Genomic DNA, 23,757 nt, shown 5'->3' on the forward strand with positions numbered 1-23,757 from the left:
AAATAGTCTTGTGGAATATTTACCCGGCTAGAAATTGAGATGAATGCTCACATATAACAAGAAACCACTTAAACATGGCAAAATGATTCAAGCCATAGACAAACCTGTTTCAGAAAATGACAAGGAAGATCAATTAGCCAAAATTGGAGCTGTGCTGGGGGTGGGGGGATTGTTTTCTATTGAGCACCTGCTGGGTGAAATCCAGGTGGATGCGACAACACGCTCCAAAACTCAGAGAACAGTTGAACATCCTGTGGCACAGTGAAGCTTTGATACTCTTGATTAAGACATAATTAAAGCACAAAAGGAAGATCTTATTTTAGCCCCATATTATAACCACAGTGCAAAATACTCTGACTGAAGAGGACTGCAAAGGGAAAGAGGAACTGAGGGTGTCATTAAAAAACAAAAAAATAATTTCTTTACAAGATGGACTAATGATTCAGGAATCCATGTCAAGCCAAATTGAATGGGTAGTACCTTTGTCATTTCGGGGGCTGATGTTACATTATGCCCACAATACCATAACAGCTGGCCACAGAGGTTCCCAAACATTTTTGGACATTTTAAAGGATTATGCTTATTGGCCACACATGTCTCAGGATGCTGAACTTTATACAAGGGGATGTCTGGTGTTTGCACAATTTCAACCTACTTCCACAACACACAGGGCACCATTAATGAAAAGAGGTCTGACACTCCCATGGTCAGATCTACAAATAGACTTCATCGGGTCGGTGCAAAGGTCAGCGTGGGGAAACAGGTATTTATTGATGGTCACTTGTTTGATGTCCAAGAGGGTGGAATGTATCCCAGCCCCTGACTGCAGTGCGCAAATGGTGACCACTTTACTGGTCAATCATATTTTTTCAAGATCTGGTTTACCCAAGAAGATAGAATCAGATCATGGAAGCCATTTTACTAGTGCAGTAATAACAAAGATGTGGCAAATCTTGGGTGTGAAGAGGAAATTGCACATTTCATACCAGCCCTCCTCTTCTGGGGGTGTGGAACGTTGCAACAGGTCAATTATTAATATATTCAAAATGTTTTCTGTTGAAGCTGGATCCAGTTGGGATTTGCGACTCCCGATGGCGCTAATAGCTATTAGGTCAACACAATCTAGACCAACAAATCTCAGCCCACATGACATTTTGACAGGTAGAAACATGGTTTTACCAAAACATCTGCTTTATTGAATCAATGAGCAGGTCCTGGTAAATGCAGCCACAATCCACAAACATGTGGAATAGAAGAGAAAGCACTTGCAACATGCTTTTGCATTTGCGCAGCGGAACTTGGAAAAAGCAGCTGGCAGTGCAAAATCATACTATGACAAGAAAACATTTGTGAGTGAACATGAAGTAGGCAACCAGGTATATAAGTTTGACTTTGGAAGGGGCAAACATACAAATCCCAAGATCCTCGTATCAGGCCACTGGCTATTTAGAATTGTGGATAAGGTTTCACCTGTAGTTTACCGAATTGTTATAAAGGAGGGGGAGTTAACTGTGGAACAATTTGCCCATGTTAACCAAATTAAACCGTTCCACCAAAAACAGGAGGTGAGGAAGTGTGAACAAATTGGAGAAACTAGTAAGGAGAGAAAAGTTTAGTTATATCCTGAAAATGAAGCACTTTTATCTCAAGGAGATTCATCGTAGCAGGTAAGTAGGTATGAATAGTATACACAAATTTCAAGTTGAAGTGTAAAAGAAAAGGGCTGAAAGGAGAGATACATTAATTGAGTAACTGTGAATACATTTTAAAATGTATGTTTATAAGGGGGATGAAAAACAGGTGAGTATATAAATGGAAATATGTGTGCAAGGTGTTTAAGAAATAAATAAATACGCAAGGGGGTATAGCAAGTACAAGAAAATATATAAATAAAAAGGAAAAGTCAAAAGGTAGTGTCACATGGTGATGTATGATTAGATTAGCAGGGATTATGAATGAAAATCAAATCTTTGCAGCAATGATTAATTTATTTATATTGTTTCTTGATTAGATGCTGTGTTGAATTTTGTTGTGTTTAACATACATGCTCATTTACAGTTAGAGATAAAAAAAAGGTGTTGTGTTGTATTTTTGTGCTTAATCCATGTGTTATTTACAGGTGGTCATGGAAAATATCCTTGGTTCAAAAATCATCATTGTATATTTTGTAAATATTATGTTGTATAATCCAAGTTTTATTGCAGACAAACTTTAGAGAAAAGATAAAAGTGAATGAGCTGTTGTTCTTGGTTCTTAATTGGTCTTTTTCTCTTTTACTTTAGACACTAACTCCTTTTCCCGCCAGTGCTCTGGGAGTTGGAGGCGGCCGGATTCAGAGGAGATCACCACCCCAGAACGGAAAAAAAACCTGGATCGAAGAAGGGGGAAAAGATGATGGAAGCCTGCTTCACTTTAAGACGTAATTCATGGACAAGAGCTTGATTGAAAGTCCAGTAGTAGGCTCCTTATGGCCACCACTGAGTTAAGAGAAATTCAAAGTGGACTCATGCAGCCACCCAGACATGGAATCGACACTATGAACATTCTTCATTTTGGATAGCAAAAGGACTTGATTTTACCTACCTTATAATGATTTGTCTATACAAAATATTTAAAAAAGAAATCAAATTTCCTTTTTTTAAATACATCTTTTTCATGCATCTAAGAAAAAAATCAAAATAAAGATCACTAAAAAAAGGACAAAAACAAAAACAAGTAAAAAAAGGTCTAAAAATATATACATACATTCAGAGATGGGTGAAGACTTTTGGTTACCAATTGCATGATGTTTAATATTATAAGAATTCATGGATGATTTGGCGTGTAACAGTCTGAAATTTATTTCGCTCAGGATCGCACATTTGTATAGAAGTAAAGCTGATATTAGTTTGTTTCTGCAATGACTCTTTGGTCAGGTCCAAGCATAAACACAAGGGGGAGTATGTAGGAAAAAGGAGGCTCTCAATTTTAGCCAGGTCAGTATTTCACCAAACATTGAAAATTGATTAACAAGAGTGTGAGACTTTGGGCTGAATCTGGTCTGAGGTCAGCTTTCAGCCCAAAGTCTCACTCTCTAGTTAATCAATTTTCAGTTTTTGGTGATAACCGTTCTCCATGGCCTGCCTTCGTCATCAAATCCTTCAAGCATGGCTACTTCCCCTCACACTATAGCTGCTTATAACTGTAAGGGAACAATCTGTCCCCTCTCTTCGTCCATAGGTATCTGGGCCTGAACGAAAATTCATCAGCTATCCTCATAATCTTTCCCACTAAGCCATGTTAATACATACTCCATACTCAAAAACCTCTGGCTTTAATGGCACTCCTTGCAGAGCTATATGCCCTCTAATAAATTCACCCACGTTTAAATAATGTATCCCTGGAGTGGAGCACACTATTCCCTCATCAGTGAAAGAAATTGTCATATTTATTTTTGTTATACAATCTCTACCCAGAATATTACCTGGTGTCTGCCCTGAATACAATAAAGGCACAGACATATCACACTTGTAGCTCCAGAGAAGCCTGAGCATTCATGGCATTTCCTGATAACGAAAACCTTCCCTCTCGTATACATGAGCGAGTTTCTCCAGTGTCTACTAAAAAAGAAAAAGATTGGCCTCCTACGGTCACATCGACCCTTGGTTCCTCTTAAGGATTTGGTGTCACTGATAGTACTGAACACATCAAGTTGCCCTGTGAGCTGTCTTATTGTAGGTACAGACTTATTCCTGTGCCCGTGAAAGGACTTTCTCCTGCAATAGTGACACCCACTACTCTGGGAGTCAATAACTGTCCTGTGTTTGCACTCTGCTGTATCTGCATGGGTGCGTGCTGTGACCGCCCTTGCGGCGGATTCAATGGTGCTTGCTGTGGTTGTAAAGCCTGTTTTGTTTGTGGCACTTGTGCTTGACACACTGTCTGATCTTGGGCGAACCCGTCCCTTCCTTGTGGACTATATGCCAGAGGATAAACTGTCCCCCCCTCTTGAGAATTGCCTATTCTGTACATACACTTGGCTCCTACATGTTCACGCAATATGCCCTGTCATGCCACATGTCCAACATATAGGAGAGAGTCACCTCAATTGCCCTCCCTCCATATTTTGATTATCATTCTGCAGATTCTGAAACCCACCTTGGCTATTTTGAAAACCACCCTGATTATTCTGGAAGCCACCTCTTCCTCTAAAACCTGTACATCTGCCTCTCGGAATAAACCCATTTCCTCCTTGATCCAACTGGCTTTGATTATTTGCCTATTGCACACCCACTATTTGCTGCGTTCCCAGGCCCTCTGTGCTTGTCAGTACTGCTCCTTCTATTGCATACTTTGATAACTTCTTCTGGACTAACTTGAACTTCCTCAAGTTTCCAAGCATCCTCCCTCTTCTTATTTTTCTCTTGCAGCAATCGGCAATGATGTGCGATCGTCAACTGTTTCTCCGCCTATGTCTTTACTTCCATTCCCACTAGCTTCTTGAGCTGTCTCTGTACCTGTTCTGGCATCCCCTGTCACAAAATGTGGTAAAATACTGGCAAGGATTTCTCCCAAGGCTCTCGGGCTTCCAAGGTCCACCGCTCCTGATTTTTTTTTATATAAGCAAGCATCTTACATGCCATGATTGCACCCAAATCTGACTTATCAGGATACTGTACTCTGAGCGATATCCAGACAGCCGCCCTACAATTATTAAACGGCGCTCCATCCTGAGCTGTGTTCTGTGCTGTAACACTCGAATAACCTGCTCTTGTCCATATATCATCGGCTCTTTCCCCAAGCATGGCTGCTAGGAGACCTTTAATGTCCCCTATAGCTAACATGTTTCCCCCTGTCATTTTTTCTAACTCATAAATCCATTTCCCACACCCGCTGTTAAACTGGGGAGTTTACATCTTAAATTGTCCTTGTCCATTTTGGGCCATGGAATATACTGCAGTCTAGCCACTCCTTTCTCTAGTAGCGGGAATTGCGTAAACCCAAATCCAAATTCTGCTCCCATCGTCTGCCTACTCATAGTGGGAACAATGGTTCCTGATTGCCTTCTACCTGGCAATGACCTCAACCTGCTCACATATGGTGGTGATTCTCCTCTCACTGGTGTGATCGCCCTTTAGATTGTCCTGGGTACCCCATATGATCTGACGTCCTATCTCTTGGTTGGTCTAAATCTGACCATTTTACTTCCTTATCCGTCTGCAGACATCCTTCAGGACCACATGCACTTTCTCCCTCCTCCCCACGGGAGGTTTCTCTTTCTTCGTCTGACATGTCTAGTCCCCAACTAGTATGGCTTTCATCTTTCTCATCTCTGTTTAACATTAGCCTGTCCGAAGACAAGGCTCTGTGCTGAAGACTAAACGGGCATCCTTCCTTTCCTCGTGACTGGGCACCGATGAGTCGGTCTTCCTTTACCTTTCTTTTTGGCTCATTTTTTGTCTATCTCCTGATAAGCTTTATCGATTCTATCTCCAATACTTGCCATCTCAAAATTCTCATCTAGGTTTACCCTAGATGGTCCTGCCATTTCTCCTTGTGATGGGAGAAACTCCTCTATGTCACCCCATGATATTACCGGACTTGGTTCCATCAGCTCTTTCTCAATGTGATCAATATTGCATGCTCTCTGTCTCCTTTTTCATTCTATTTCTTTGTCTAATTCCCTTTGTTTTCTCCCTTCCCATCTAACTCTATCTTCTTCCTACCTTTTCTCTTCCCTTCTTTCGTTTGCTCTATGCACTTCTTCATCTCTGCATTCTTTTATCTTGTAATTTCTGTTTTTCCTCTTCTCTCTTCTTTTCTAACCTGTCTCGTTTTTTGATTGCTCTCTGCCTGTTGTCATACTTTCTCTGTTCTTCTGCCCTTTCTTCCTTTCTGAGTTGTTCCTCCTGATGCATTTTCTCTCGCCTTTGTCTGTTCTTCCTTTTATGCTCATCCTCTTTCAATAGTTTCTCTCATTCCCTGTCCTTTCTATTTTGTTCTTCTTGGTCTTCCCCTTGCCTTACTTCCTCAATGCTCTTTCCAGCGAGCTTGAGCATTATCTGTCCACCCATCCATTAGTTCTGTACAAGCATAACCTCGTCAGTTCTATCTCTTTCTCCTTTCCATCTCTTAATCTCTCGTTCTATATCTAAAGAAACATTTGGCTATTCACTCTTCTCCTCTTTCACTTGCAGGACCGTGGAGGTCTCCTCCTTTTCTTTAGCCCATTCTCTTTCTGGACTCTCATCACTGCTATAAGGAGGCGGTTCAGATATCGGATTACTATATCCAATCGCCGCTTTCAGTTACCTCAAAGGATACAACCCGTCATCTTTCGTACTTTTGCTATTTACTTCAGGCACAGTGGGGGAGCAGAAGGCTCACCACCCTCCTCCCTGCACTGGTTAAGCATTCAATCCCCAGGAGGCAGATCTTCTTGTTCCTCCCGGTACATTTTCCAAAGCTCTAAGCTAGCTCACCTTTTCTTTTCTCCAATTTCTTTCCTGTGTACGCAGCGTGCAAGTATGTGGTCATGTGCTGCTAAACCATTTTTGACAGCGATCCCCTTGTGGCCATGGCATGAACATTTTGTCTGCGGTACACTTAACCCATCCGGCACTGTACTGTTTAAGCTTGGGTGTATCAGCGCTGATAATAGCTTTAGTAGAGAATTATAACATTTTGATCTCTTCCTAACACAACATTTCCTTGTCGCTCTTTGACACTTCACCTCTCCTACACATAAAATACACAAACAGACAAACTAGTCGACTCTTCAACACATACTTCCTCAGCGCTCTTCACTGCTATCACTTGCCCCTAATTACTCCGATAGGAGTGTGAGTTGTCTCCTCTTATAGATCTATCTATATGCAGCATAGGTTTACCCACTTGGGTTTTGAGACGGCTCCTTCTAGACACATCTTAAGTATAGGACACTTGGCTTATCTCGGACGCTCTTCGTCCCTCTCACGTTCCTCGTCACAGATATATATATATTTATTTAATCGGCCCCCTATTACTTTATTTTACTGCCCGGACTTCACTGATTTCCTATGGTAAGGGTCTGCAACCTGCAGCTCTCCAGATGTGTAGGACTACAACTCCCATGATACCTCACCTTTGACTCCACTGCATAGGACTAATAGTATTTGGAGTCCAAAATATCTGGAGAACAACAAGTTGCAGACACATGCCCAATGGGAATTTGGACATATATTTCTGTTCCAGGCTCGGACTGGGGCATACATGTGTCTCAGGCCCAATGAAAAAGTGGCCCACAGTTGCTAATGGAAATTCATTCCTTTTGTGACTCACTATGTGAGTAGTACCCATAGGGGAGGTTTTTGATAAAATGTGATGCAAATGGGCATTTTGAAGAATATCTAGTCAGTAACACTGGTCAAAACTACAAGTCGCATGGTGAAGTAACTTATCAATTATTGACCCCAAAAACTGCCCCACATTAGCATTTTGCGTTTTTGGTTCGGGCATTGCCCTGGTGTCCTATAGGCCAGTCCGAGCCTATTGTGTTCTAATGGCAGTGAAAACGTGAAACCACTGTCACCCACAAGTTACTTGAGCAGCCACTCAGCCATTGAGCTATCATAATAATGGATCTAATTGGGGTTTCCTATCAACCTGTCCTGAAGAACTCAATGTGCTCCTGTACTCTCAACACAGGAGAGCATGCAGGGGCTAGGTCACGCATCCCAGCAGCCCTGTGTGACTGAGCCGCAGAGGTGCAGCTACTTATCTGTCCACTGCTGCCCTGGCCCGCCATAGACTAGGCAATGTCATTAAGAGGAGGGTTGAAGCAGCGAAACCTGTTCATCAATCACTGCAGGCGGAAGCCAGAGATGTGTTTTCTACTGCTGTGCTGTCGACCCTACATGGGCGTGACAAATTAATTTGTCACAGCATTGTACAGTAGCTTTTAGAACCCAAGCCTAACTTGTGACATACTTGTTTCCACCCGTTCCAGCACTTGGAACGGGTGTTAAATGCCATTAGCACCCATTCCATGGGCTGTGACGGGGCTAATTTAAAGATCTGTGAACGGGTGTCCTTGCGGCATCCCATTCACGGAACAAAGAGACTGTTCAAAGATGTCCGCCTTTGAAAGGGAGCCCCTCTTCCCTTTCCATGGCGGCCTCACGCATAAGGAAAGAGGATGAAGGAAGCAGCACCGCTGCAATGAGGTAAGTGAGGAGGGAGGATTATTTAAAAGGAGTTCTGGGGGGGAAGATGGCGGGCGTGGGAAGCGGCCATGGAACGCAGGCTAACATCGGGAGATTTAGCCTGCGTTCATAGACTCCTGATTGGCTAGCTCCCCTGCCAAGGGTGCTAATTCGATACAACACCATCCGAAACAAATCAATATGAAATCAGGCTATTCATCTGAAAAAAGACGGTCTAAATTATTGTCCTGATTATTTGTAGAAATATTGCTCCAACCAGCAAACGAGCACCTGCAAATTCCACCCACAGAAAACGAAAAGCGTGTGGTTATTAGTGCCAACCCGTATATTCAAGGAGGCAGCTTGGGCATGGAGAATAAATAGCGTTTTCATAAGAACTACACACTATCATGTTTATACATCAATGCAAATTAACGCTAATAAAATGAAGTCACATTATGATCACCCAAGTTCCCGTAACAGCAATAACGCAGAGCAATTTCCCCACCATAACGCGCCCACAATTGTAAGAGAAAACGCCCAGTTTGGCAACGGGTTTTATTGGGTTCAGAAATAAATTAAGCATTCTTTTTTCCCCTTTGGTCGGTGGAGCTTGCTCCCTTTCCTCCAATATAAATAAATTAAGAATTAAAGTTGACTGCGCCATCAGTCACGCAGACGAGACTGGCAGGCTTTCTGCTCATTGGCGGAAGCCACAGAGGCGCTGCGTTATGTGCAGAATAATTTATTATTTTTCACTCTGTGGGAACCGTATTCTAAGCTCTTAAAAAATGTCAATTGAGCGCCAGCTGTTAAAGATATTTCCATCAGGATATCAAGTTGTCAAGATGTCAGGGGGACAGCCAGCACAGTATTTCATCAGTTCTATCTTTCCCTGCAATAGAAAAACAAGAGAATTCGAGAATTATTATCAGGCAGTTTACAGAATTATACTACTTGTAACCGATAGGACATTCTTGCACAAGAAAGCTAGTAGGACATGTATTTCATGCATGCCGGTATATAATAATAACAATAATAATGGTTTGCATGGCATTCGCCACTACACTTTTTCCAACTTCACTGTGCTCAATTTATGAACTTCAGAATCGTGAAAGGCTGAGTCATCCCTGCTCGGATTCCAACCTTTGAATGACCTTTAAATGCAGCTCTCAGTCGCATGCACTAACTTAACTGCAGTAGAGGGGTGAGCCTCTAATGTTATGCTGTTGTCTTGCATTTGTATCGCGCCTCCTCCCACGGGTTATGGCATCAAAGCGCTTTGCCTGTCAGAAACGCAAAGGTGGAGTAAGTATGATAGAGCATGCAGTAGCGGTAGGCAGGAGCAAAGTTGGGTAGATAGTTGGGATGAAGGCGGGGGATAAATAAGAGACTCGGGAAGGCAGGAGAAGAAAAAGGTGGAGGGGATATGTGTACAGTTGGACCGAATTTCTGGCGGGACAAGACTATTTTATGGAGTGCAGAGCCAAAAGGAGAGACAGCTTCCAGGAGATATTTCTGGAATGTCACGATCTCATGGTGTGCCAAGGCATTTTAGCAAGCCCAAGAAAACCCAGACAGCAAAGCCCTTCTTATTTACTTCCGTATGCCCCCAACAAACATTTAGAAGGGGTTGCAAATTTGCAGAGTTTGAAAAAAGCGAGCAAAAGCAACCTCTCATTTTTGGGGTTCCTCATTTAGGTTATCCATACCTAAAGGATTTTTTTAACCAAAACTGTAGGCTTCTGCAAAAGAATTATGGACACAAAACCTGCCTGTGGCTTGGCAGTGGTCAGACATTTGAGCTTTCCGGGGTCATTGTGAGCCAAGGCATGCAGAAACCATGCCCAAGAAAACACAGCATGCAAAGCCCCTCTATTCACTCCCCTGAGCCCCGAATGGCCTGGTTCTGCAGATGGGAAAGCTGTAAGGAAACATGGGCACATTCAACTAAGGGAGGAATTTCGAACATGGCTTCCCTGGGAGCAAAGGCCCCGGTCCAGCCTTCCTGGAGCCCTGCTTGGACCTTTATGAGAATATTTATGGTGCAGTCTGGGCTGCATTTACTGTGTCCTGTAATAACGGGCATCATGCCAATGTTAGGTCACAACAGGGGTGTAGGGTCTGGCAGATTAGATTTCCAGGTCTACTGTTGGTTCCTGTTTATTTCTCTTCTTTGTGGTTTTAGGGGGCGTGCTACTTAATGCTTTGCTCAAGGCGCTTGAACATTTCACACTTAAAGCAAAACATTATACAGATCTGTTATGGAACTCAGGACGCATCTACTTGACCCAAGCACTTTTGGGGTTTTAAAGGCGGTGTCCAGTGAATGCTGTCACGATAGGTTTCACACTCCACCAGGCACCATCAGACAAAGCTACATCCTGGAATGTGGGTGATTGTTGCTGGTGATGCAGGTCCAGATAAAGAGAGCTGGACCTGCTTCTTCTCACTAGATAACCCAGGCAAACCGCTGAGCTCTCCACCCGGGCGCATGCTCCTACTAGTCATGAGCTCTGCTTTAGGAAAGCTTTGGTTTTCTTTGTATCTAACCAAAACCCACATTAGAAATCTCATTCAAAGCCTGTTATTAAACATCGCTTGCAAGCAACTACCTTACCCTGGACAGCTTGTTAGAAACAGAGGCAATTTGGTTGGCAGTTTGAGCTAGAGAAATTATCTTACTCACTCACACTTAGAGCAGGGATAATTTATACAATGCAGGGTGCAAAAACTGGCACTCAAATAAGAGATGTTAATATAACGTAGGGTGACCAGACGTCCCGGTTTTGCCGGGACTGTCCGGGTATTTGCACCTCCATCCCGGGGTCCTGAACTTTTCAGTTTAAAAAACGAGTCCCAGGATTTGGGGATCGGGTGGCTACCATCCCGGTTTTTGCCCGGACATCATGATTTTTGGCAAAAAACAGAATGGTAGCCACCCGAACCCCAAATCCAGGACATGTTTTTTTAAACTTAAAATAGCTTCGGGTCACCTGCGCTGCAACATGACACGGGACATGCCACCCACATAGAAGTAGGACTACAGTTTCACCACTGAAGCTGTAGTCCTACTTCTATGTCAGTGGGGTGTCCTGGTTTTTTATTTTCAAAATCTGGTCACCCTAAATACAAGCAATACTGCTCATAAGCCTACGGTGGATGAAAGGCAGAGTAAACCCCACTGGAATTCCAACCTCTCCTACTTAAGACACACATCATTCTCTACTCACTGAGATATGCCACTGCCAATTCCTTCAGAACATTTTCTACGCTCTGTTTTTCTGATGCTTTTATTAGCTTGTTTTAATAGTCATTATTATCATCAGTAAGCATAGATATTTCTTTTTTATATTGTCACGTTAATTATTCCCTATCTGTCTCTGGGGGGCTATGACAGGAAATCCAGAGCAAATTTGCAGTCTGCCAAGCTCACCGCAAGTCTATTGAGACACCTAAAAAAGCTATCCTAATGTAAAATAAGCTACATGCACTGTTGTTACCGGACCGGCACACTCCGAGTTCTGCGAGTGGGTGCCGTCCCTCCCGCCAGATCTGACCTGGCGGACAGAACGGCACCCACCCAAAGACTTTGACGGAAGGACCGGCACTGTTGTACACAGTGTCGGTGCTTCGGTCCTCCCCATTCCCATTCAGTCCTATGGGACTCTAATGGGAACGGGGAGTAATTTTTTCTGGCGCCTGGCAACGGGGAATTACCGGGACCGGTGGGGCTGTAATGCCGTGGTAATTCCCCATTGCCAGGTGCCGGAAAAAACTCAACTCCGGCGGCAGCCGTGCCATTTTTACCGGCACGGCTACCATCTGGGTCGTAATAAGGCCCATTCTCCTCTTAAAGCTGACTCCAATTTTCGAGCAATCCACATACCTTACATATATGCTTGGTATATAAAGGGAGAACCAAAGAAAGGCACATAAGGCAAAAGGCCCCACAGAGAGAAATAGTCTCCTAAAAGAGGCCTAACTTTACGTTGGTTTAGGACAGAGATGACCACTTTAAATTAATGATTGGAAGCGTCAAAGTGCACAGTCAAGTCTCCTTTCCATTTCTCTTTCTGGAGGTCCTTCCTTAGTTTAGTCTCATAGATGACTAGTGTCACCTGTTGGGACAAATATATCGGTGTAGAGTGTGTACAGAAGGGCATGGCATTGTGGAGTAAGAACAACCCTATAGGCATCCTTGGGCTGCTTAGTTAGAATTGGCTCAGGGGGTAAAGTGCCACCATTAGTTTTGGCCTGTATGTGGTGCTTCTATGGCATTATTAGTTTTGGTTCATAGGTGGCAGTGTAGCCCATTATTTTTGGCTCATTTAGCACCACTAAATATATTAGCCTACAGATGGCACTGCACTGCAACCATTAATTTAGACCCGGAGAGGGTGTTTTTGTGCCACCATTGGTTTTAGAAATAGGTGGCACTTTAGCACCACCTCGTGTGTCTACAGAGGCCAGTGTGGTTCATGGCGTCGTGTTTAGCAAAGCCAAAACTGTTATTTACTTTTGATGGAGGCATGTTTGGGAGCATAACCTATCAACAAAAAGACCTACAGTAATGTATCAATTGTCAGGGGCGTTTCGGGCCATTGAATAAGACAAAGGATGAGTTGGTCAAATAATAGAATTAGCCATTTTAGTTCGGGCAGAAAGTGATACAAACAACTGTGACCTTCTAGGGAATTGGGAACATCTATGATAAAAGTCAACTCCAATCATTACCTACGGATGTGATCAAAATGAAAGGAGTTGCATTTGCCAGTGGCCCTCGGTTGCAGTAAAACGGGGTGGTAGATGACGATTCATGATTAAGCAGTTTCCCCACATCCTTTAATGAGATATTGGGGTGAAACGTGCAGTATTTTATTTACCTTCTATTTTATGGCATACCGCAAAACTCATGATGAGGATATACGTTGTGCTCCTAGCGACCGTGTTACACAACAATTACTGTCCACCCACCATGGCAAGCGGCGGCTAGAGCTGCCAGGCAGAAAAGCCCGGGTTAAATCACATCACAAAAAGTAATCTGAATGCCTGTGTGGGAGTGAAAATGGGCCATAAAAGTGACCACAGTCACATGATATATATCCAGACCCTTCAAACAGCCCCGTCCTCACCCTGGCTATCACATTCATCAAGTCCACTTTGGGATTGTTTTTTTCTGCAATGAACTTCTGGTGCCTGCACTCGTCGAAATGACATCTTGCGCCCCTTAGAAAGCTCCTCCCTCTATATGCCTCTTTGGCTTCCTCCAAGGCCTTTTACGTGTTTATGGCGTTGGTTATAGGTTGTGTGTCATATTCATTCTTTAACTTCTTCAAGGTTATGCGAGGGCCCTAGTGGCAGGAGCCAACCTGTTCCCTCCAGATATTTTGGCCTACAACTCCCATCAGCCCTGACAAGTATGGTCAGTGGTGAGAGATTATGGAGGTTGTAGGCCATAACTGCTGGAGGTTGAAAGGGGTATCTACTGATCGGCTGATTGTTCATAATCAAACAATATGCAAATGACCCCTTTTAAGATCAAATCTTGCAAATTTGTATTACTGTGGTAAATTTGTATTAACTATCCTGACTGGCCAAATGGTATCGGCCCACGAATATTTTCAGTGAGCACTCAGGCATGTAGCATTAAGATCTGTAATGCTTCACTTTGCATTTATACCGCGCTCTAGGTACCCGAAGGCTTAAGGGCGCAAACATGATACAGAACAATACAAACACACGTATAGAATGGAGCAGATAAGTTCAAACGAACGGTAAAGTGGACCTGAGATTTCAACAGACTAACTGAACAGGAAAGTCTTCAATTTATTCTTAAACAAGTCTGTGGACTCAATGGGCCTCATTATGAGTATGCCGGTCCTGTAACAACGGTGCCGGTACCGGCACCGTTGTTACTGGACCAGCACACTCCGAGTTCTGCATGCGGGTGCCTTTCCGCCCGCCTGGTCTGTCCTGGCGGGTGGAAAGGCACCCGCACGCAGTCTTTGACTGACGCACCGGCACTCTTGCACACAGTGCCGGTGCATCCATCCTACCCATTCCCATTCGAGTCAGTCCTATGGGACTCGAATGGGAATGGGGAGTTTTACTTTTTCCGTCTGTAATGCCCCGGTGAATCCACATTGCCAGGCGCCAGAAAAAAAGCATAACTCTGGCTCCTGCCAGAGTTATAATGAGGCCCAATGTCCCTGAGATCTGGTGGAAGGGCATTCCAGGATGCTGGGGCAGCTAAGTGGAAAGCTCCCTTAAGGGCTCTATTGTTTTGCATCGTGCTGTTTTTAGGAGCTTGGTGTTGTTGGACCTTAAGGATCTAGAGCTCTGCTTTTTTCCAATCGCCTCTGATAAATAGGCTGGCATGTAACCCATGATACATTTGTGTGTGATGAGCAGCATCCTAAAATGCACTCTAGCTTTGACAGGGAGCCAGTGCAAGCTATTTTCCTTGCCTCTGACACATGGTCCTTCCAATTTAGACCTTTCACCGCCCTAACTGCGCCATTCTGAATGACCTGTAAGTGGTTGGTGTCTACTTGTGTGATGCCAGCGAGAAGGCTACAACAATAAAACATTTTTGAGCCAATGATGGCTCTGGTTTCTGCACTCTTTTCTGATATAAGTGGACGCAGGTGTCTGAGCAACTTTATGCAGTAAGAAGATGTGGAGACTAGGTTGCTCAACTGTGCTTTCACATTCAGGTTTTTATCCAGAATAATGCCTAGTGTTTTTACTTTTCTCTTCACCTCGATCTTGCAATTGTCAAAATTGAAGGTCTAAAACATCGGGCCTAATTTGGCAAACCTATTGGGCGTTCCCACAATCATGTGCTCCGTTTTCGCACTATTCAAGGCTAAGCCATTCAATACCATCCAGGTAAGGATAGTGTGATATGCCTTATTAATATTATTATCATCGGTACTGTGCGAGTCTGATATAGGGATGACATAGTTTGTGTCATCTGATAGTTGGCAAATAGAATGCCCTCCAAATCTAGCAGGTTGAAGAACGGGACCATGAAGATAGTATAGAGACATGGTGAAACGCATGCCCCCTGACATACCCCGTAGGTTAGAGGGAACGGTTTTGCCTTTGCCAACCCACTAGCAACCCTGCCTTGCCTTTCACACAGGAAGGAGGTAATCTGTTGCGTGGCATGGTCTGAGAAAAAGGCCATATCCCTTAACCTGGCGATCAAGATGGAGTGATACACCAGGTCAAAAGGCCACAGAAAGGTCTAAGATCATGCGCAACGAGGTTTCGCCATTATCCATCAATTGAAGCAACTGTGCAAGAAGAGCAGTCTCAGTTCCATGATTGGTATGTGTGCAGTATCTGTAAGGGTGTCCAGTCATTTGATCGAATACAAAGGATCAAATGACAAAAAGTTCGAGTCAAAAGGATCGAAAAACAATTTTTTTCAAATGCATTTTTTTATGTTTTTTTTAAAAATTTAATATAGTTAAAAAAATGTTTTTTTTAAAGAAAACAGGGGCAGGGGATTCAAGCAATCAGGTTGCTAGGATCGTGGTCTGAATCTACCGATCCAAGCCTGCATTACAAGCAACCTGAAGGCTGCTTCCCACACCCTGCCATCTTCCCCCCACCCTCACTTCCCTTCACATTTCCTGTTGCTCCCACCCACAGGCCTACTTACCTGCTTAACTCACTGATGATGGCTCGCCGCCACCACTGTTGCTGCTCCGTGTCCCTATTGGCTACCGTGGGAATGGAAGACAGGGCTCCGTATGGAGCCCCGCCTTCCTGATCCATGGCGGCCATCTTAAGTAAGTTTTCGATTGGCAAACCTGGGTGCTAACAGCAATAATACCCGATCCTGCGGGCTGGAATCGGGTGGCAATAGCACCGGGGCCCATCAGTAAGGCCCTTGCTGCACACAAGCCTGTACCTTGGGCACCGGCCCGTTGCTACCTGATGTGGCCTGAACGAATCGGTTATTATTGCTAAAATAATTGTGAATGGATCTACTCTTTGTAAACACAAAAGGTATCCTAGAGAAATATTACAATTCTGAACATTTTAGTCAATTCTCACTTCCCATGGTGTTTCAGAAAATATTTTGGTGCTATTAGAGTTTTAGATAAAAAGAACTTCCACAGAGATGAACTATCCAGCTACTGTTTTGTGCCACTACCCTGCAACATTTCCCACAGGGACAGTGCCATAGGTCCATGATTTTACAGTTACCTGTATTTTGAATCTAGCTACTGTTTTGTGCCACTACCGTGCATCTTTTCCCTAAGGGATAGTGCTATAGGCTGGATTTTAAAGTTAGCCATATTCTGAATCAAGCTAATGCTTTGTGCCACTACCCAGCATCTTTTCCCACAGGGATAATGCTTTAGGACTGTAATCCAGAATCTAGCATAGTGTTTACCACAGTAGCTTTGTAAAATTGCATCACATTACCGCTTGGGCCACCACGTTGCATCTCTTTCCAAAGGGTTAGTGCCCTAGGCTTGCTTTCTGTCCACAGGAATTAAGCATTGCTCCTTGAATCTCTCATTCCTGCCCTTCCCCTCAAGCCCCCTGGGCTGAAGTGGATGATCATCCACCATGCCAAGTAGCTAGAAGGTTAGAGGGGCACTCAGGCACACCAGAAAAAATGCCATGACCTCACCCAGACCCCACCTCTACTCGTTGCCGCTCCCTTCCCATGCTCGCCCCTCAGGGAAAACCCCTCTCACTACCAAGGCTTTCCAGATGAACCTTGGTGCCCCTCCTACACAGGCCCCCAACCAGTCCTCCCCAATCCACTCACAACACGCCGGGCACTGACACCAGATTCTCCTCTCCATGCACACCATTTCACACTCTGAGGAATCACCATCCAACGCAGATTGCAAATCTCTCCTAGTGAAAATTCTCATCACCCCAACTCGTATTGACAGCTTTGTACTCATATACAGACCCCCAGCTACAACAGAAATGTTTCTGATATCCTCAGCAACTTCTAAGTTGCCATCCTATCTACTCACCCCTCCCTCACCGTACTAGAAGATCTCAACATATGGTTTGATGTCCCGCATAACCCCACGACATGACCAACCCTGGACAACCTGGAAGCCCTCCACATGACTCAACTGGTATCAGGTCACAGACACTCCCCAAGTCACACCCTAGACACGAACTTCAGTTCTTCCAAACTGATCTCCATGCACCCCTCCGACCACTAATTTGGACAGACCATGCTGCCATCTTCTTCACGCTCTCAACAGCAGACCGTCTTACTCGCCTGACTGACCCTGGGACGATCAACCCACTTCCCACTATGGAACAAGTTCAAAGTAACTCTGGATTTGGCTGGCACCCTGCTTGCCTCCCTACCCTTCCTCCCACTCCAGGAAGGTCAGCTCTCCATCAGCCATTTTGACCAATCGGTCTCAAAACCCTCAAGCCTCTCACCCCTTTTAGATCCTCCTGCAGACAAGGCCCAGCCCCCAGATTGTTCACACCAACCCTCAAAACAAAAAAACACATCCTGGAATGCAGATGGCAGGCTGACCCCGTCACCTCAGAATAGAACTGCATACCCCCAACAGATCAAAGCCTACACGGCAGAAATCCAGAAGGCCAAAAAATCCTTCGACTGGAACAGAATCTCAAACATCCAAAATACCACCAGGGAACCTCACATGGTCATTTCAGAATTCAAGGCCACCCTTTGCACTTCGTCTTCCCTACCCTACTCTCAAGCACTCTGTGATGACCTCTCTGACCACTTCCACAACATAGCAATGGAAAGAAAGTGCATCATCGGCTATAAATTAGCAGCACTCTCCCCCCGCTCCCCTGCACCCAGGTCCAGTCTCACAGACCCTCACGCCACCTGCCCACTCTTCTCCACATCCTCTCCCATCTCACATCCTGAATTCCTTGAGCTCCTTGTTAGCAACCGTCCCTCTGGATCTCTAGGAGATCCCTGCCCTCCTACTCTCCTAAAAGATATCCTTTCCTCAACCTGTGCAGGCAGCATAGCAAGATCTATCATTAACTCATCCCTCACAACAGGCACATTCCCAGCAGACTGCAAGAAATCCCACATCAAACCCCAGCTCAAAAAACCTTCCCTTGACCCTCTTCTACTGGCCATCTAGAGACCTATCTCAAACAACCATTTCATAGCCAAACTAATTGACCAAACAGCATAATCCTAGCTAGGCCTTTGCAATTAATGAAATCTCCTCCTCGATCCCGCACAGTCTGGCATCATACTCCTAAGAGGAACTGAATACTCCCTAGTGTCCATCTGGGATGATCTAAGAAGAACCTCAGATTCTGAAGGTTGTGCCACACTTTTCCTCCTTGACCTCTCGGCAGCCTTCAACACCATTGAACACCTCACCCTCACAGGCAGACTCCACTCGCTTGGCATCGGGGATGCAGCCATGAAGTGGATATCCTCCTCACCAACAGATCCCAAATAACTTCCATGCCTCCGTTCTACTTGACACTCCCTATCACACCTGCTCTTTAACCTCTACCTAGGCTACCTCCCTGCTGTTATCCATTCACATGGCTTGACTTGCTACAACTACCAGATGACACCCAGATCATCTTCAAGATCCCAAAGTACACCTCAAACGCCCCCCTGACCCCCAACCTCGCTTCATGTCTCGCTTCATGTCTCACAGAAATGCACCACTGGGTGACGACTAACCACCTCCTTCTCAACCCTGAAAAAACTGAAATCATTATCTGCGGGAAGTCTGCCCTCCTCCCCTAACCTGCCCCTTGCCCATCTTGCCTAGGCATTCCACCCCCTACCTCCAACACAGTAAAGAACCTTGTATGCACCATGGACGCAGACCTGAAATTTTCACATCACAATAACTCTGTGTCAAAATCATGCCATCTACACATACGCATTCTCCAAAGCATCTTCCCCTCCCTCCCCTACCCTCACAGAGTCGCAGCAATTACGACTATCGTCCTCTCTTTCCTAGACTACACCATCTCCCTATACTTGGGCGCCCACGCATCTCAACTCAAAACTCCAAAACAAAACACTGCAGCCAGGCTCCTCCTAGGCCTTAGAGAGCACATCGCACCCGCCCTCCATATCCTGCACTGACCCCCTGTCGTTTGATGGTCCACTTTCAAGGCTGTGTGCATCACCCACCAGGCCCTGCACAAGACAAGGCCAGAATATTTACAACACACGCTCAACCCCTACAGGCCCAACAGAAACCAGAGATCAGGCACTGCACTCCTCCTTCTCATTCCTCCTGCCAAATCAACCAGAATAGGTGGGAGCCTCCTTTTCCGTCCGAGCACCCATAATATGAAACTCTAATCACTTTTAGCTTCTGCTGCATGGAGGATCACCTCACCTTCAGGAAGGCACTCAAGACCTGGCTCTCCCCCCTGCATCTTGATGGAAGGAACTCCACCCCCAGACATGTCGGCTCGGGCATCCATGAGTCACTCCAAGAAAGTACCAAGCACGCACAGAAAGGGCTCCCATAGACCCACAAGACAGGACCTGCACTCCGTAAACAAAACAAGTAATCAGCCATGACTCACGGGTACATATCACACTCCATCTCGATGGAAGATAGCTGTGCCCCTCCGAAGGCACGGCCACCCACCCGCACACATCTGCAATCATCCGCTACTTGAAAACACATGGCACAACACCTCGGCCCCTAGAATGCAGCTAAGTCCCACGATAAAAAGTTGGTCTAGCTGGACATATAATCAGTCTCCTTGACTCGCATATTCTCCGGACAGTCTTTCAGAGCACCCATCCACAAACCAGTGCTACATAGGCCTCTAGCAGGGACTTAACCACCCCACTAGCTAAAATGCACTCACGCATTCTACACTCCTCTGACCAATCTCTCATACCTCAGACTTCGGTCCTCAAAGGGCGTTCACCTACAGCGCTTTGAACCATAACAATGGGAATAGGCGCTACATTACAACTAAGAAAATTATTGGTGATATACAGGTGGTTAAGTTGGTAAAATCCCTTGTGTACATTAAAGAGGACACCTACTCCTTCCCCGTTCTTACAGGTGGTGCGGGGGCACTGATCAACACGCAATCTGTGTATCCTCCCCTATAAACGACAGATCAACCGCTCCAGTTAAAGGATAGTTCCGGGACTTTTTTTTTATTGTCCCTACGGTTCGGCCATGTGTTTTTAAGCATAAATCGGTAGATCGTAGAAAACTTTCCTATGGACCTTACCCGACTTTTCGTCCATTAACGCACTCGAAATGAGCCGCCATTTTGTGATAATCCTATCATTTCCCCCCATCGACCTGGCTCACCTGTGTTTGCGGCACTAAATCAAATCCCCCGCCCCTGAGCCTGACATCAGCAGACGCGTACCGCCCATTTCCCAACGCCAAAGCATGTTTCGTGTCAACAATCGCTGTGCCTCAGCTAATGAAGTGTCGCCATGGAAATGGCAGGACGCCTCTTTCCTCAATAAGTATAAACACACCGTTTCACAACACACAGCAGCAGATTTTCGATTCCATTACTCTCTCTGTGTTACTTTGAGTATTCTGTGACTCGTTTCTGTGCTCTGGTCAGCTACCTTCTCTGCTTCTAGGCCTTGTGAACACCTGTACCATCTCTGTAAATTATTTTACTTTCTTTACCACACAATGGCTACAATAATGCCGTATATGTACGAGCCCGAGTACACCGAGGAGGAACTACTGGAAAGGCAAGCACGCGAAAACGATGGGGATTCGGACGGCAGTTGGGAGGACCAGTCAACGGATGAAGAGCCTGGACCATGTCGCATGGACGGCGTCTCCACCTGGTGCACGTGCAATCGGTGCGAGCTAATGCCAACTGAGGAGGAGAACTGCTGCTGCCGTGAAAATTCTGGGTGCTTGGCCTACATTTTGGAAGGCGAGCCAAGTCCGCAATTCATCACCGAGCTGCCAGAGTTCAGGGAAGCCTGCCTCTCACGGACCGTGTTGAGGATGATGATGGTGCTTATGCACGAACTTCGCGGCACTGTTCGTCCGCGTAATCCGAGTAACGAGTAAGTATACTCTGGTTGTGATGTCAGTGATGCCACTACTATTTCATGGTCGTCTCCCACATATAAAATTACATCTACATATCATTCGAACGCATGTAAATTGGTTCCATATTGTGCATTTTCTAGATGGAATTTTTTTCAAAGCAGATTGACATTTTTTACCTGAATCGACATTGATAAGAAAGTTTTGTCATTTTAATACAGTTTGCATCTTTCTTTTTCACAGGTGGTACAGGCTGGTGGCCTATCGTTGCTTCACTTGGTGGCTTCATGGGAGGCTCGGACACCGCGTTCGGAGAGTAATACCTGCCTGTGCGGTACTTGCCATTAGACAACATTTCCCCAGCGACAGTGGACAATACCGCGGATTTTCCCTGGATGTGCTGCAACCGGAACTTTACAATGTGTAATGTTTATTATTTATGTTCAATTGAAATTAAGATCTAAAATAAAACCCAACATATATTTTAACAATGGTTGTTTTGATTTTTTAAATGAATCTAGTGTGTCTCCATTGAATAGTCTTCCTGTGCCTTGTCTTGTCACACCACATGTCTGCACCACAACTGCACCCATATATTCTCCTGGGAGGGTGAGGTATTTATAAACTCACCCCCCTGCCTTCCATATACTAGATCCTGCAGCCTGCCTCTTACATGCAGTTAGATGGCCTCTCCTTGGTGAGGCCCTGCGGCAAACGAGTCTTGTCTGCACGACCACCGCCCCAATCCACCCCCCCCCCGCCCTATCAAAGGCAGTTCGCACCGGGGTACTTGCGCTGGCAAGTGGAGCTGTCAGGGAGCGATAAAGGCCAAGAGGTGCCAAAGACCATGTACACTTCAAAGTGGTCTATAGAGCATGGTTGTTGTTGTTCCCATGTCTACCTCCAGACCCCGTGTCTCCTGCCAAGCATCCCCCCTCACGCTGGACGCCCCCCTGCAATCCGCATAATGCCACGACATATACACGTCATTCATTCACAAACACACCCCTGTTTCGAATTCTTTATAACCCACTTCATATTTCTAATGAGAACTTCTTTGCGCTTTGCTAGTCAACCCGTGAAGGTGCTGGTTATCTGCTCTTCGTCTCTGTGAACTTCCGTGACCACTTCGAGCAAACTCGTCAGTTTGCAACCTGTGAACTGCTCCCTGTTCTACGACAAGAAACTACTCTGATCCCTGCATCTAACTGTTTGTTCGTCAAGGTAAGGCCATGTACCATAATCATTTTGCGTCCAATTTTTTAATTTATATCTATTTGCTAGTAGTCATCAAATTGCATCCATGTTTTCTTTTCGTTCAAGACAGTACATGCAAGGAACTAGTCACATGTTCTGAGTTTAGTCAAATTATTTTTCTATTTTTTTTAAAGTTATTCAAATACTTATCCGCATGTGAATAACGTGTATAGTTCCAAGAACCAAAACGAACCTTGCATTGAACCTTTTATGTGTCATTTAATTTTTTAACACATTGGTATTCATAGAGAATTGTTGATCTTTACTTTTCAGAACTTTCCACAATGCCTGCCTGTTCCATTGGCGGTTGCCCTTCGAAGACCCATAAAAAATCTGAAGGTACTATAATGCATGTTTTCCCTAAGACAATAGATCAGATAAGAGAATGGGTCCGATATTGCGGATATCCACCGTCTGAGCTTGAAAGTAGAGTCCTAGAAGTCTTTGCGGACAAGAGGGGTGATCGATACCGCATCTGCAGCAGGCACTTTAGCTCAGACATGTACTCCACATCATTGCTAATAAAGAAGAAAACACCGCGAGCGACGCGAAAATTGCTCTCAACCGCTATTCCCACTCTATTCGTCCACATCCTTCCACTGGTGAGTCAAGTTTACGGATTTAGCTCTCTGCCTTGCGGTAGTGTGTAGCATTAGCTAACAATAATTTCCCCATTTATGTATCCACTCAATATGAAGGCGGAAGATTCTCCATCCGTGTCGTTATTGCAGTCATCAGCCACTTCAAGCGCCTATCGGGTAATCTTACTTAGCTATTCTGCCACTGACTTGTTTTAGGCATGTAAATCAATAGTTTTAATTTATCGTGTAATTATTTTACCTAATGGTACACCCTAGTACTCGTCCTCTAGTCTTTGTTTTCAGTTATAATTATTGTTATCCAAAATAATGCAAGTACTGTCTTTCAGGGAGATGCTGAGGAGTCCAACGCATTGACGACAACCGTTGATGTCACTCAGATGCTCGAGGTACGTTTCCGGACAGTTCCATCGATGGAGATCATCAGATCTTGCATTCTTGTAGCGTGATTGTTACACCCAATGTTTTTCGTTTTTAGCCATTGATATGTCCTTCTGTCATCGCCCTCCTATGTGTCTTCTTTTTTCAATATTGTGTTCATTACTAATGAAAGTCCTATGTTTCAGGGAGTCGATGGAGCATTAGTCCAAGAAGAAGGGGGAGCATGCAGTTACGGGTCGGCGCAACAGCTTGCAGAAGTGTGCACCGCAGTTACAGCGTCCCTTGATGTTCTTATGCATTTCGAGGTATGGATACTGACAGTTCGAT

At 44.9% G+C, this 23,757-nt stretch overlaps 1 long non-coding RNA gene across 1 annotated transcript in view; it reads right to left on the minus strand.

Moving 5' to 3' along the window:
* Positions 1-8,701: 8,701 nt before the first annotated feature.
* The window catches only part of LOC138521506 (uncharacterized), a 239,762-nt gene continuing 224,706 nt past the window's right edge, over positions 8,702-23,757 (minus strand). The window contains exon 3 of the long non-coding RNA XR_011283064.1: positions 8,702-9,057. This is a non-coding gene — a long non-coding RNA (uncharacterized lncRNA). The remainder of the gene's footprint in view (positions 9,058-23,757) is intronic.

This window comes from Ambystoma mexicanum, chromosome 13 (genome assembly GCF_040938575.1).
Source record: "Ambystoma mexicanum isolate Mex_15411 chromosome 13, UKY_AmexF1_1, whole genome shotgun sequence".
Classification (NCBI taxonomy): domain Eukaryota; kingdom Metazoa; phylum Chordata; class Amphibia; order Caudata; family Ambystomatidae; genus Ambystoma; species Ambystoma mexicanum.